Source organism: Acomys russatus, chromosome 4 (genome assembly GCF_903995435.1).
Source record: "Acomys russatus chromosome 4, mAcoRus1.1, whole genome shotgun sequence".
NCBI lineage: Eukaryota > Metazoa > Chordata > Mammalia > Rodentia > Muridae > Acomys > Acomys russatus.
Window position 1 is genome coordinate 13,785,022 of NC_067140.1, and position 16,657 is coordinate 13,801,678.

The following is a 16,657-nucleotide window of genomic DNA, read 5'->3' on the forward strand; positions in this document are numbered from 1 at the left end:
GATAGCAGACTACTAAGAAGAGACTTGATACCCTAGCATCATATTCAGGGGGAGGAGGTCCCCCTCAGTCACAGTCATAGGGAAAGGGAATGAGGTGAAAGCAAGAGAGACAAAGGAATGGAAGGATGCACAGGATGGGATAGCAATTGAGATGTAATATCAATGATTTTATTTTTCAATAAAAAAGGGGGGGAAAGGAAAATTCATTTTTAAAACCCTTGCTATTAACTTGGTGTTTTTGGTGAAACTCTGAAACTTTTTTTTTATTAATTTATTCTTGTTACATCTCAATGTTTATCCCATCCCTTGTATCCTCCCATTCCTCCCCCCCCCCATTTTCCCATTATTCCCCTCCCCTATGACTGTTCCTGAGGGGGATTACCTCCCCCTATATATTCTCATAGGGTATCAAGTCTCTTCTTGGCTACCTGCTGTCCTTCCTCTGAGTGCCACGAAACTCTGAAACTTTTAACACACTTCTTATCAATAGTTGATAAATTGCATCATTACCTTGTGCTAGAGGTCTGGGTAGACCATGTGAGATCTTACACGAGTTATATACAATGGACAATGGATGGTTTCTATGTCTGATCACTTGTTGTAATTGAGTAAATAGCGAAGTTAAATTAGAATAATCTTGAATTAGGTCAGATGTTTCTATATTCAACATAGCTCTTTCAGCATACTGAGAGTCAGTAACTATATTAAGATAGTCTTCAAACTCTGATAACACCAGCAGAATTGCATATAATTCTGATTTTTGAACTGAATCATAAGGACTCTCAACAACCTTACTTATATTTTCTGACTTATATCCTGCTCTTTTTGATTTATTGGCATCAGTGTAAAATGTAGGAGCATCAAAAATTGAAATCCTTTTTACTATATGAGGAAGAATCCAATTAGTTCATTTTGTGAATTGGAATCGCTTCCTTTTGGGGTATCTGCTGTTAATTTCTCCCCCCCCCCCAAAATCACTACAATCCCTCTGCCAATGTTCATTGTCTGCCCATAACGAGGCAATCTCAGCATTAGTAAAAGGTAACACCATCTCAGCTGTGCCTATTCCAGCTAACTGACAAAGTCTCATTTTTCCTTTTACAATCAATTCAGAAATGTTTTCTATATAGGTTTTTAATGTTTCATTTTGTTTGTGTGATAAAAATATCCATTCTAAGATACACTCTTCCCTTTCCATAAGTCCTGTGGGAGAATAAGTAGAAGGCAAGATCACTAAAATCCATAAATTTTTTTTTGGATCAATGCAATCTATATATGAATCTTGTAATTCCATTTATACCAGAGCCAATTCCTTTTCAGCTTCACCTGATAACTTTCTTAAGCTATTTAAGTCTTTATCACCTTGTAAATTTTGAAATAAATTATTTAGTTCTTGGGTAGTTAAACCAATTGTAGGCAGCAGCCAGTTAATATCTCCCAGAAAGTCTTGAAAATCATTAAGAGTCCTTAAATGGTCTCTCCTGATTTGTGCTTCCTGTGGTCTATTTTCCTGTAGGCCTATTTTGTATCCCAGATAATCAACAGAATGCCTTCTTTGTATTTTTTACAAGGGCGGTCTTTAATCCCCAGTAAGGCAAGGTTCTATTTATTTCATCAAAAATCTGTTCTAATATACTTGCATCTGAATCAGCCAATAAGATATCATCCATGTAATAGTAAATTATGGATTGAGGAAATTTCTTGCGAATTATGTCCAATGGCTGTTGTACAAAATATTGACACAAGGTAGGACTGCTTAACATTCCTTCTGGTATAGCAAAAACAATCCTATACAACCAAAGGTCCTCTGGAGGAATCTCCATACCTGATCTCAAGCTGTACTACAGAGCAACAGTAATTAAAATAGCATGGTACTGGCAAAGCAATAGACTGGTGGATCAATGGAATCGAATCGAAGACCCAGAGATGAATCCACACACATTTGCTCACTTGATTTTTGACAAAGAAGCCAAATCTATTCAATGGAAAAAGGATAGCATCTTCAACAAATGGTGCTGGTCTAACTGGATGTCTACATGTAGAAAAGTGCAATTGACCCTTATTTGTCACCATGCACAAAACTCAAGTCCAAGTGGATTAAAGACCTCAACTTAAAACCAGAGACATTAATTCAGTTAGAGGAAAAAGTGAGGAAGATCCTGGGACACATAGGCACAGGAAACAACTTCCTGAACAGTACACCAACAGCCCAGGCCTTAATGTCAACAATTAATGAACAGGACCTCATGAGGCTGAGAAGCTTCTGTAAGGCAGGAGACACTGTCAAGAGAACAAAACGACAGCCTACAGAATGGGAAAAGATCTTCACCAACCCTTCATCTGACAAAGGTTTAATATCCAAAATATATAAAGAACTCAAGAAATTAAACACCACAAAACCAAACAACCCAATTGCGAAATGGGGCTTGGAACTTAACAGAGAATTCTCAACAGAGGAATATCAAATGGCCGAGAAACACTTAAAGAAATGCTCGTCCTCGTTAGTCATTAGAGAAATGCAAATGAAAACGACACTGAGATTCCATCTTACACCCATCAGAATGGCTAATATCAAAAACTCAAATGGCACCACATGTTGGCGAGGATGTGGAGAGAGAGGAACCCTCCTTCATTGCTGGTGGGAATGCAGACTAGTACAACCACTTTGGAAAGCTATCTGGCGCTTTCTCAGAAAAATGGGAATAGGGCTTCCTCAAGACCCAGCCATCCCACTCCTTCGAATATACCCAGAAAATGCCCTACCACATAACAGGAACATATGCTCAATCATGTTCATAGCTGCTCTATACATAATAGCCAGAACATGGAAACAGCCTAAGTGTCCCTCAGTAGAAGAATGGACTAAGAAACTGTGGTATATTTACACGATGGAATACTACTCAGCTATTAAAAATGAGGAATTCCAGAAATTTGTGGACAAATGGATTGATCTAGAAATTATCATAATGAGTTAGTTCACCCAGAAGCAAAAAGAGACAAACGGTATATACTCACTTATATCAAAGCACTAGTCCAAGGGATACGTACCATGAAAATCTTTACTTACCAAGAAAGTGGGTCAGAGGAGAGGATATCCGATTGAGACTTTAGGCAAGAGTAGCATGGAAGAAAGAGGAAATAGTAGGACCCACAGGGTCCTGGAAACCTACAAGAAGAACTTTATGACAGGCAGATCTGGATCCTGGGGTCCTCCTCAAACTAAGGCACCAGCCAAGGAGAATATAGGCAGTAAGCTTCGAACCCCTACCAAGACCTAGCCGACGAACATGACATTCTCCACTGTTGAGTGGAGAGTGAAATCTGACTCTCACATGAAATCTGGTGCCCCTTTTCTGACCATGTCCCCCGGATGGGGAGACCTGGTGGCACTCAGAGGAAGGATAGCTGGTTACCAAGAAGAGACTTGATATTCTGAGAGCATATATAGGGGGAGGAGGTCTCCTTCAGTCACAGACATAGGGGAGGGGAGAAGGGGAGAAATGGGAGAGAGGGAAGAATGGGAAGAAACAGGGGAAGGGCTAACAATTGAGATGTAATATGAATAAATTAATAAAAAATTAAAAAAAATAATAATCCTAAAATATAAGAAGACCAAACATAAATCATCTTCATAATAAAAAGCCAGGAAAAAACATTCCTTCTGGGAAAACTTTCCAATGATATCTCTTTATTGGGCAGCTTCTATTAAAAATAGGTACTGAGAAGGCAAATCTCTATCATGTTCATATAAAGAAATCATGAAATGCAATCTTTTAGATGAATTACTATAATAGATCCTTCCTTAGGTAACAAGGAAAGCAATGGTATTCCAGACTGTAAAGCTCCCATTGGCTGAATAATTTTATTAATTGTTCTGAGATCTGTTAACATCCTCCATTTTCCAGATTTCTTTTTGATGAATTCCAAGGGCTATTGGACTCTTCTATGTGTTGAGCCTCCAGTTGTTCTTGGACTAGCTTTTCTAGTGCTGTGATTTTTCTTTAGTCATAGACCATTCTTCAAACCAAATAGATTGGTCAGTCAACCACTTTAGTGGTATGGCTATGGGTGTTTTATCAGCAGTCATTTTTCAACATAATTTAGAAGAGGCAACCCATGTTGTATCTTGTTTATGGACAGCCTGGACAGACTGTAACTATATATGACAACCCCTTTTTATACTTTTAATTTTTTTTCAGCAGTGTCACCTGTTTTCTGGCTTATTTCCGAAATTGGAAGGGTGTTAACCTGGTTTTTTCATTGTAACAGATCTCTTCCCCATAAAGTTATGGCTATATCAGCCACATGTGACCTTATATCTCAATCCCTAGGAACTCTGTAGATACCTGTTCTGGCCTATGGGACAAATCATACCAGGCTTCACCTGAAAGAGGGGGTGTGGATTGAGAGTGGGGACAGAGACTCGAGAAAACTGAGTCAAGTCTGGAAATTCCTGATCAAGACTCTCTTTAATGCAGAGGATTAAGACTTTATATAGCAAAGTCAACAGGATCTATTCTAATCCCACTTCCCCTAACTTCCAGGCAAGAATACAATCACCTGAATAGCTCCCTCTAAGAACTTCCTAGTTCCCTGTAAGGATTTCCCTATTCCTCTGGGTAGTTCCCTGTAAGGACTTCCCTATTTCTCTGGGTAGTTCCCTGTAAGAACTTCCCTATTTCTGTGGCTGGGCATGGTGGCACATGCCTTTCATCCAAGCACTCGGAAGGCAGAGGCAGGCGGACCACTGTGAGTTCAGGCCAGCCAGGTCTATAAAGTGAGTCCAAGATAGCCAAGGCTATACAGAGAAACACTGTCTCAAACAAACAAACAAACAAACAAAAAAGAACTTCCCTATTTCTATGGGTAGACAATCCAAAGATAACCAAGAGCACAAGAGTTCCTTCAGCAAGGGTCAACAACTTGAAGGTCACAGCTTGCAGCCTAAGCACAGGATATCCAACATGGCTGAATTTAGCATGGCTCCCCACCTCTACCCCTTCAAAAATAAAATTATGAAGAGCCTGTCTTGGGTCAGTGAGTCGAATACTTATCCTTACTTATCACTAGAACATGAATTCCATCATTCATGCCCTGCCTTAGGTTAAATAAGTTTCAAACTCACTATTACCCATCTCTTTCCTGCCTTCATATCAACACATAAAGAAGGGCAGTGTCTTTGAGCTCTATGTCATGTATTTGTTCTTGTATTGGCTGTAATTGCTGAGACATGTGTCTCTCATGAATGGTGTAATTTTCCTAATTTCTTCCTCAGCATGATTGTCATTTGTATGTAGGAAAGCTACTGACTTTTTTTAAATTAATTTTGTATCCAGCCATTTTGCTGAAGGTGTTTATCAGTTACAGGAGTTCTCAGGTGGAATTTGGGGGTGACTTATGTACACTATCATATCATCTGCAAATAGGGATAATGTGACTTCCTCTTTTTTTCTTTTGGATACCCTTGATCTCCTTTTGTTGTCTTATTGTTCTGGCTAGAACTTCAAGAACTATATTGAAGATATGGAGAAAGTTGATAGCTTTTCCTGGTCCATGATTTTAGAGGAATTTTCTTGATTACCTCCCCATTTAATTTGATGTTGGCTAATGGCTTGCTGTATATAGGCTTTATTATGTTTAGGTATATGCCTTATCTCCCAGATCTCTCCAAAACTTTAAATATAAATGGATGTTGAATTGTATCAAATGCTTTCTCTGCATGTGGTGGAGATGATCATGTGGTTTTTTTTTTTCTTTCAATTTGTTTATATGGTGGATTACATTGATGTATTTCTATATATTAAACCATCCCTCCATACCTGGAATGAAGCCTACCTGGTCATGGTGAATGATATCTTTGATATGTTCTTGTATTTGGTTTGCGAGTATTTTATTGAGTATATTTAGATCAATGTTCATAAGAGAAATTGGCCTGAAATTCTCTTTCTTTGTTGGGTCTTTGTGAGGTTTAGGTATCAATGTGACTGTTGCCTCATATAATGAGTTTGGTAATGATCCATCCATTTCTATCTTTTGGAGTAGCTTGAAGAGTATTAGCACACCCTTGAAGGTCTGGTAGAATTCTGCACTGAAACCATCTGGCCCTGGGCTCTTTTTGGTTGGGAGATTATCAATGGCTGCTTCTATTTCTGTAGGGCTAATAGGACTATTTAGTTTGTTTCTCTGATCGTGATTCAATTTTGGCAAGTGAATCAATCAAGAAAATTGTCCATTTCCCTTAGGTTTTCAAATTTTGTGGCATATATGCCTTTGAAGTAGGATCTTATGATTCTTTGTATTTCTTCCGTGTCTGTTGTTATGTCTCCCTTTTCATTTCTGATTTTGTTGATTTAGATAGTGTCTCTCAGCCTTTAAGTTAGTGTGGCTAATGGTTTGTCAATCTTGTTTATTTTCTCAAAGAACCAGCTCCAGGTTTTGTTGAATCTTTGAATTGTTCTCTTCATTTCTAATTTATTGATTTCAGCCCTGAGTTTGATTGTTCCCAGACGTCTATTCCTCTTAGATGTTTCTGCTTCTTTTTTTTCTAGGTCTTCCAGAAGTGTTAAGTTGCTTATGTGGGATGTTTCCATTTTTTTTTAAAGGCACTTAGTGTTATGAATTTTCTTCTTAGCACCACTTTCAATGTGTCCCACAAATTTGGGTATGTTGTTCCTTAATTTTCATTGAATTTCAGGAAGTCCTTAATTTCATTCTTTATTTCTTCCCTGACCCAGGTGTCATTAAGTAGAGAGTTGTTTAGTTTCCATGTGTGTGTAGGTTTTTGTTATTTCTGTTGTTGTTGAAGTCCAGCCTTAGACCATGGTTATCTGAAGGGATACAAGGTATTATTTCAATCTTCTTGTATCTGTTGAGGCTTACTTTGTGACCTACTACATGATCAATTTTGTAGAAGGTTCCATAGGGTGCCGAGGTATAATCTTTGGTGTCTGGGTGAAAAGTTCTGTAGATATCTGTTAGATCCATTTGATTTATGACGTTGGTTAATGATGTTATTTTTCGGCTTAGTTTCTGTTTCAATGACCTATCCTTCGGTGAAGTGGGGTATTGAAGTCTACCACTATTAATGTGTGGGGATCGATGTGTGGTTTAAGCTTTGTTAATAGTTCTTTTACAAATGTGGGTGCCCTTGTATTTGGAGCATAGATGTTCAGAATTGTGATGTCATCTTGGTTGACTTTACCTTTGATGAGTATGAAGTGTCTTTCCCTGTTCCTTTTAATTAGTTTTGGTTGAAAGTCTAGTTTAGTAGATATTAAAATGGCTGCACTAGCTTGCTTCATGTGACCATTTGCTTGGAATAATTTTACAACCTTTTATGCTGAAGTAATGTCTATCCTTGTGGGTGAGATGTATTTCTTGAATGCAGAAGAATGTTGTATCTTGTTTATGCATCCATTCAGTTAGTTAGTCTGTGTCTTTTTATTGGAGAGTTGAGACCATTGATGTTGAGAGATATTAATGACCAGTGACTGTTAAGTCCCTTAATTTGATGTTGGTTACAGAAGAGAGTTTATGTGGTTATGTTTTCCTGATGGGGTAGCTATCTATTTCCTGTGTAATTTTGGTTGTATCTCGTTTCTTTGGCATGGAGTTTTCCTTCTGGTTACTTCTGTAAAGCCAGATTTAAGGATGGGTACTTTTTGAATTTGTTTTTGTCATGAAATATCATGTTTTCTCTGTCAATGGTTATTGATAGTTTGGTTGGGTATAGTAGCATGGTCTGGCATCTGCAGTCTCTTGTGGTTTGCAGGACCTCTTTCCAGGCCCTTCTGGCTTTTATGGTCTCTGCTGAGAACTCAGGTGTACTTCCAATAGGTTTGCCATTATATGTTACTTGGCCCTTTTCCCTTGCCACTTTTAATATTTTTCTTTGTTCTGAATATTTTGCGTTTTGATTATTATGTGGTGGTAAGTTTTTCTTTTCTGGTCTATTCTATTTGGTGTTCTGTAGGTCTTTTGTATGGTTATAAGCATCTCCTTCTTTAAATTGTGGGGATTTTCTTCTATGATTTTGTTGAAAATATTTTCTGGGCCTTGTAGGCAGACATCTTCTCTTTCCTTGATGCCTATTATCCTCAGGTTTCTTCTTCTCATTGTGTCCTTGATTTCTTGGATGTTTTCTGTCAGGTATTTTTCAGATTTAGCATTTTCTTTAATGGTTGCTTCAAGATCTACAATTGCATCTTCTAGTCCCAAGATTCGTTCCTCCTCCATCTCTCAGATTCTGTTAGAGAAGCTCACCTCTGTGATTTTTGCCTTCCTCTCTAAGCTCTCTCATTCCCGTTTTTCTTCTGTCTGTGTCTTTAACATTGTCTCCATTTTCATCTTCAGATCTTGAACTATTTATTGATTTCTTTCATCTGATTGTTTGTATATTCCTCAGTCTCTTCCGTTGCCTCTGTATAGGCCTTCACATCTTGAACTGTTTAATTGATTTCCTGCATCTGGTTGTTTGTATTTTCCTGAATTTTTTCCAGTGCCTCTCTATAGGCCTATTTCATGTCTTCCACCTGTTTGGCTGTGTCTTCCTGCATTTGATTATGGTTTTATTTGTTTCCTCCATTATCCTCTTCATTACTAAGGACTTGATGCCATTTTATTGTATTTCAATTGTGTTTGTGTTCTCCGGTTTGCTTTCTTTGGGATAGCTGGGATCTAGAGATGCCATATTGTTTTGGTTTTTGCTGTTTATGTTTTTATGCTGGTTAGTCATCTTGCCATCTCTGATGTTGGGAGGTAGCTTCTGGTGTTGGGTGGAAGAAGTCTGAGGACAGATTCACCTGTTTCCCCAAGACTTCCCTAGGCCAGGAGCTCTGATGCTTCACTGCTGAGATGATTTCAGTCACATTTACTGAGTTTGTGTTGCTGAGTAAGGCCACAGCTCCCACTTCACAGGCAGGCTCCAGACCAGGCTGTAGAGACTGGCTGGCCTTCCTTCATGTGCTGCTGACTGGCAGGAGGTAAGACCTGCCCATGTGGGTCTCTCTCAGCCAGTGATCCCCAGCTCCCCCTGGACTATGGCTCTCAGTAGCATCTCGGATCTCAGACCATGCTCTGAGTCTGATCAAAGTGAACACAGCCTTCTGGGCCCCCGTGTGGCACCAGGGCTTTCTGTTAACTGGCTCAGGGTGGGTGGAGGTGGTCTGAGGACAGATCCACCCATTTCCCCAAGATTTTCCTAAGCCAGAAGCTCTGATGCTTCACTAGAAGGATTGTTTCAGTCCCATTTACCAAGTTCAAGCTACTGAGCAAGGCCACAGCTCCCAGCTCTCAAGCAGGTGCTGGACCAGGCTGTGGGGAGTGGTCTACCTTCCTCCATGTGCTGCTGACAGGCAGGAGATTAGAACCACCATGGGCTGTGGACCGCACTATGCAGATCACTCTCACCCAGTGATCTTTAGCTCCCCTAGTGGTCAGCAGCTCCCAGTAGCTTCTGTGGTCTCTTCCCGGGCAGATCAGACACTGCGTCCTCATTGCCACCATCTAGGAATCCATTTTTGGTTTTTTAACAAATAATAACTGCCTTGTAGTCTTGTTGCAAAGTCGTGTTGTACATTCTGGCCTTTTTACTTTAGTTTCTATCTCAGTATTATTATTATTAGTTATAAGTTTTTCTAACTTCTCTTCAAAGGTTTGTTTCCAAATCTCATATTTTTAATTTTGCTTTGTCTCTGAAACTCTAGTATTTTCCTCAGTCCAATCTATAAATTTTTGTAATTTTTCTTCTAAAGCCTTTTCTTTTGAAGAATTATAGAAATCTAGAATGACTAAAATAAAAATAGTAATCATAATCAGTAGCACAATTTGTCTCTCTCTCTCTCTCTCTCTCTCTCTCTCTCTCTCTCTCTCTCATATTTGTATCACATCATCATTTAAAAGAGCATTTAACAAAGCCCACAAACTTTGTGTTATTGTGTCTTTCATCTTTAAACCACCAAGTTATAACAAAGTCTCCATTTTATTGTTTGGGTTTTCTCTTTGGAAGATTTCTTCCCACACCCCACAGCCCCAGCCCCAACCCCCAATCCCACCCCACCCTCAACCCCACCCCCGCCAAACTATAACAAAGTATGCTTTTTCAAGGGTATAGACACACTAAATTCATTGGACAGTAATTTGTTACAATAAAATGTATCTGTTCAGCCTAGGAAGCCAATAACTGATACAAAGAGACTGAAACGTAATTCAAAGCTGCAAGCACTATGCTGAGCAGAATCTAAACTGCTGCTTTTTAAACAATAAGCTAAAATAAACCACTCTAATCCTCATAACCTACATATATCCCAAGCATTTGACAATCTGGTCCTTCCCAGGCAACTTCTCACCTCCAACTCTCTCCATCAACTGTCAACCATCAACTATTAACCATCAACTATTAACTCTCAGCTCCTCCCTCTCAAGGAAGTCTCACCTTACATTTCCTGTCCTTCTGCCCAGCTGATTGGTTAAACGGCACTTTATTGACAGTTGTTACATCCACTCAAGACATTTCTCCACAGTGGGCTATGAATATTAAAATGGCATACTGAGAACGAAGCCAGGAAAAAGGTGCTCCTCACAATAGTCTCAAAAAAATCCTCAGGATATCTGTAGCCATGCAAACAAAAGGTTTGTGTATTAAAAACTTTCAGACACTGAAGAAATAAATTGAAGAAGCCACCAATCAATGGAAAGATATTCCATGCTATTATACTGGTAAAATCAACATTGGGAAAAAGGACTGCCCCAATTGTGATGGAACTCCATCACCAGAGCTACTTGGAGAGGAAGGGGTTGGTTTGGATTACACTACCATATCATTGTTCATCATCAAAGGAAGTCAGAACAGGAATGTAAGCAAGCCAAGAATGTGGAATCAGGACCTGATACAGAGGCCATGGAGAAGTGCTGTTTATTGACTTGCCCCTATGAATTTCCCAAAATGTTTTGTTTTTTGTTTTTTAATTTTTACTGTTGTCGTTGTCATTGTTGCTATTGTTGGTGCTGCTGCTGCTGTTGCTACTGTTGTTGTTGTTTTGAGACATGGTTTCTCTGTATAGGCTTTGTTGTCCTGAACTTGCTTTGTAAATAAGGCTGGCTTCAACCTCACAGAGATCTGCCAGCCTCAGCCTCTCCAAGTGCTCAAATTACTGGCCTGGATCACCATATCTGGCTTCAGCCTGATTTCTTATAGAACCCAGGACCACCAGCCCAGGGGTGGCACCATATGGGCTGGGCGCTCCCACATCTGACACTAATTAAGAAAATGTTCCCACACTAGATTTTCTTTTTCTTTCTCATTAATTATTTATTTGCTTTAAACCCCAATCACAACTTCTCCCTCCCTTCTCTCCTCCCAGTCCCTTCTTCTCCCTCCCACTCCCCCCCATCACTTTCCCTTTCTCTTCAGAGAAGATGAGGCCTCTTATATACATCAACCTGCCTTGGCATATCAAAATGCATTAGGACTAGGTGCAGATTCTCATCTTAGAGCTGGACAAGGAAACCCAGTTAAGGAAAGAGGATCCAAAGGCAGACAACAGAGTCAGAGTCAGACTCCACTCTAGTTGTTAGAGGACTCATATGAAAACGAAGCTCCACATCTGTTACATATGTATAGGGGGCCTGTATCCACCCCATGCCCACATTATATTTTCATATTGCTCCAGCAAATGCCAGCCAATTTTAGTCATCTCTCCCATACTCTCTCCCTTCATTCCCCCCACACCACCTAGCACAGTAAAAACTGCCAGAATTCTGTGAAGGTGACCCTAGCAAGGACTGCTAGCAATAGAGGATACAGAGCCTGGACTAGCCATCCTCTGTTACCACACAACTTCTGGGGGTATGACTGGGACACCAACACAGCCACAAAAACCTTCAACCTGCAATCTCTCCTGTTTGCAAGTTGTGCTGTGGCAATGGAAACACAGAATTTGTGGGAGTGGACAACCAATGACTGGTCTATTGAGGCCCACTCCACAAAAGAGAGCCATTGTCCTGACATGCCTGAATGAACATTGATGAGATGCTGGATAGTCCAGAGATCTGGGATAGGAAATAAATCAATAAAATGATTCCTAATTCTGCTATATTCATAGAATGCTGTCTAACCCAATCATCAACAGAGAGGCTTTCTCCAGCAGTGGATAGGAGGGGATACAGAGACCCACAGCCACACATTAGTTGGAGAGAGAGAGCAAATTGAAGATCTCCCTCAGGTTCCTACCCTCAGAGCTCAGGGAACTCCATGGAAGAGGGGAAGGAAGAATTGTTGGAGCCAGAGTGGTCAAGAACAGACACCAGGAGAACACAGTCTACAAAATCAACTAAGTAGGGCTCATGGGTTTCACAGAGGCTGAAGTGGAAATTACAGAGCCTCATGTGTCTGTGCTAGGTTCTCTGAATATGGTATGGTTGTTAGCGTGGTTGCTTTGTGGAACTCCTAATAGTGGGAATGGGGGTGTCTCTGACTCTTCTGCTTGCTGTTGGGACACTTTTACTCTTACTGTTTGCCTTGCCCAGTCCTGATATGAAGGTTTGTGCCTAGACTTATTGTAACTTGTCATGCTGTATTCAGTTGATATCCCTGGGGGGACTGCTCTTTTCTCAAGTGAAACAGAGGAGTGGATGGAAAAGGAAGAGGCAACTGAGAGGAGGAGAGAGGGGAGAAACTGGTTAGGATGTGTTGTATGAGAGAAGAATTTTTAAAAATCTGTTTTACATGAAGTTTATATCTTATAAACTTTAAAAACACAAAGAAAAAGAATGAGAGAAAGAAAGAAAAAGAAATGTTCTACAAGATTGCCTATAGCTCAGTCTTTTGTTGTTTTTTGTTTTTGTTTGTTTTTCAAGACAGAGTTTCTCTGTGTAACAGCTCTGGCTGTCCTGGAACTGCTCTGTAGTCCAGGCTGGCCTTGAGCTCATGGAGATCTACCTTCCTCTGCCTCCCAAGTGCTGGGATTAAAGGCATGTACAACCACTGCCCAACTTATAGCCCAGTCTTATGGAGGAATTTTCCCATTTGAAGTACCCTCCTCTCAGATGACTCTAGCCAGTGTCAAATTTACATAAAAGCAGCCAATACAAGACTATACTTCAAAAATTAATCTACAGATTCAATGCAATTTCCATTAAAATTCTAAAGCAATTATTCACAGAAATTTAAAAAAACAATAGTCAACTTCATGTGAAAACACAAATAAACGGCATAGCTAAAACAATACCGAATAAAAAAGAATTGCTGGAAGTGTCACCATCCCAGATTTCAAATTCTACTACAAAGCTTTGGAAGTAGAAAAACAGTGTGGTGTTATATAAAAACAGGCACACTTATAAAATGAAAACAAATGGAAGACCCAAACAGGATTTCACAGAGCGGTGGACACCTGATTTTTAAAAAAGAAAGCAACAATATGAACTAGAGCAATGCCAGCATCTTCAACAAATAGTGCTGGTGAGGCTGGATGGCTGAATATGGAAGAATGAAAGTAAGTTCATGTTTATCACTCTGCACAAAACTCAACCCCAAGGGCGCAACATAAGACCAGTTACCCTGAATCAAATAGAAGAGAAAATGAAGAGTAAGCTTGAGCTCCTTGGCCCAGGAAAAGATTTTCTGAACAAGACACTGGCAGCACAGGCACTAAGATCAACAATTAACAAAAGAGACCTCGTGAAAATAGAAAGCTTCTGTACAGAAAAAGAAAGAAAGAAAGAAAGAAAGAAAGAAAGAAAGAAAGAAAGAAAGAAAGAAACCATCATCATTGGAGCAAAGCAGCAGCCTACAAAATGGGAGATCTTTTCTAATTACACATCTGATAGACACTTAGTATTTAGAGTATATGAAAAACTAAAGAAATTTGCATATTAAGAAAACAACTAATTTAAAACAGAGTACAGAAATAAACAGATAGCTCTTAAGATATTAAATCTGGGCTGGAGAGATGGCTCAGACGTTAAGAACACTGATTGTTCTTCCAGAGATCCTGAGTTCAAAGCTTAGCAACCACAGCATGGACCACAATTGTGATCTGATGCCCTCTTCTGGCCTGCAGGTGTACATGCAGGCAGAGCACTGTATACATAATACTAAATACACAAATCTTTTTTTAAAAAAATGATATGAAATCTTGGGCATATATTCAAAGGACTCTATCCTACTACATGTTAATTGTGTTCTATTCATAAAAGCCAAATATTAGAAACAGCTTAGATGCCCAACAACTGATAATGGATAATGAAAATGTGGTACATTTACATACTCAAATATTGTTCATATATTAAAAAAGAAATTAAAAATTTTGCAGATAAATGCATAGAGCTGGAAAAAAATCATTCTGAGTAAAGTACCCCAGACAAAAAGACAATTATTATATGTTTTCTCTTATCTGTAGATGCTAGCTTTTAAACTTTCAATACGTATGCTTCAATCCCAAAAAGCAAAGCAAAACAAAACAAAATAAAATGTAAAAAACATCCCACAGACACTAATTACCTAATAAGGTGTTGGGTCTCTTACGCTGGCAGGTAGGGCTAAAATGGGAGGGGACCCAGGCCTGCTGTTTCCTCTCCATAGGGGTTGAGCAGGCTGGTGAGTGTCGGTGACTCAGCCTCCTCCTACAACACCCAGAGGAAAAATACACTGAGTCAAGAGTCTCATTGGAGTGAAGTCTCCACCATAGTCATCTCTCAAAGTAGGCACCACTGGCAGCTGGTTCCCCAATTTAACTTTCAGTGGTAAATATTGGTTCAATTGTAGGCAATGGGGAAAAAATCTATTAATTTCTACATCTGTCCTAATCATGGCAGCTCAGCGAGAGGTTGTGGTTATACAGAAGCAAGATTTTGTGCTAAATGGGGATGTGAATCCACTGGTCATATCTGGTGAAACCCTCCCATCACTACTGATTGGATTAAGGTTCGCATCATTAATCATCCCTCAGATGCACCTTGGAACACATGGTACACATGCAAAGGGGGCTACCCCTGATACCCGCAAATACAGATTTCTTTTACAAATTATGCTAAAAGTGAGGATTGGACAACTGCTCTGAGATTGTGAGGTGTTAGACTATATCATTCCATTGAATATAACCCAATATCCATCTTCAGTGTTGTCCTGAAGGCAAATCCTGTCCAAACCAATGTTGGACTCAGACCAAATAAGATTCTTGTCCCAGCAGGTAGGGAACAAGAAGCTCAGGTTGTCCCTTCCCCAGGCATTCCCCTCCCTGGTCAGGGGGGATGCTGTTGTTCCCTCTCAAAAGACCACAGAGGAAACCTTGTTGGATCTGCTTGTACATACCTTCACCACCCTTAATAGTTCCAGATGGGATCTGATGCAATCTTGCTGGCTATGTTACACCCCTCAGCCCCCCTCCTCCTATGAGGGCATTGCAGTCATCCATGAGGTTAACAGTACTACAGATCCTGCAAGCTGTAGATGGAAACAGGGTCCTCACAAGCTGTCTCTGCAATCCATTAGTGGATCAGGAACTTTGTGGGAAATATCCCTGACACTTATACAGACCTCTGTAATATCTCTATTTCAGTAGAAAATAGTAGCCCAACCACTTATCTTACTCCCCCCGATTAAGCCTGATGGGCTTGTTCTGATGGCCTTACTCCTTGCACTAATAATCATGCCCTATCCAAAAACTTTTGTATTTTAGTACAATTGGTCCCTAGGCTTACCTACTATAATGATGAACAATTTTCCAGTTTTGGGGACCCCCCCGTGGATGATCAAAGACTCCTCCAGCCTAAAAGAGAACCAATCTCCACTATTACAGTGGTGATCTTGCTTGGCCTTCGATTGGCAGGGGCTAGCACTGGGGTCTCTTCCCTCATTCTCCAGGATCACAATTATGGCCAGTTGATAGCTTCTATTGACTTGGATATAGAAAGGTTTGAGACGGCTGTCTCTCTCTTACAAACCTCTCTATCTTCCCTTGCTGGGGTAGTGTTACAGAATAGGCAAGGACTTGACCTCTTGCTCCTACAGCAGGGTGGACTTTGTCCTGCCCTTAAAGAAGAATGCTGTTTTTACACGGACCATTCAGGAGTTGTTAAAGATTCCATGCAGAAGGTCTGAGAAGGATTGGGAAGATGCAAGAAACAACGAGAACAAGAAAAATGGTAGTTTAAAACCTGGTTTAGGACTTCCCCCTTGTCTTTCTACCCTCCTGCTGTCTATTCTCAGCCCACTCCTGTGTCTTCTCATTTTGCTGTCCTTAGGACCTGTGTTATTCAACAGAGTTATGGCCTTCTTAAAGTAACAGATCAAAGCTATACAAATGAAACCCCTACAAGTTCACTACCTCAAACTAGATGCAGCTGACAATGACTCTTTCTACCCAGAGTCATCTCCTTGAAGCTGAATGGGCAGTCAGTGATGGGTAAGAGAATCAGAAATCCCTTCATTCCCATCCCTTCAAACCTAAGACAGTACTACAGGCTTGCTCCCAAGCAATTCAAAGACGGGTGATGAGGGCAAGGGGTTAATTCAAACCTATGACAGATGCTGCACCTTGGAGATTTGCCCATCTTTTGAAAACATAAAAAAGGAGGAACCCATAGGGAGCCCTGCTCAGGCATGATTTTTTCATAAGATTGCTTAAGGCCGTGCACTCAGAGTTTGTACTGAGTGTACCTT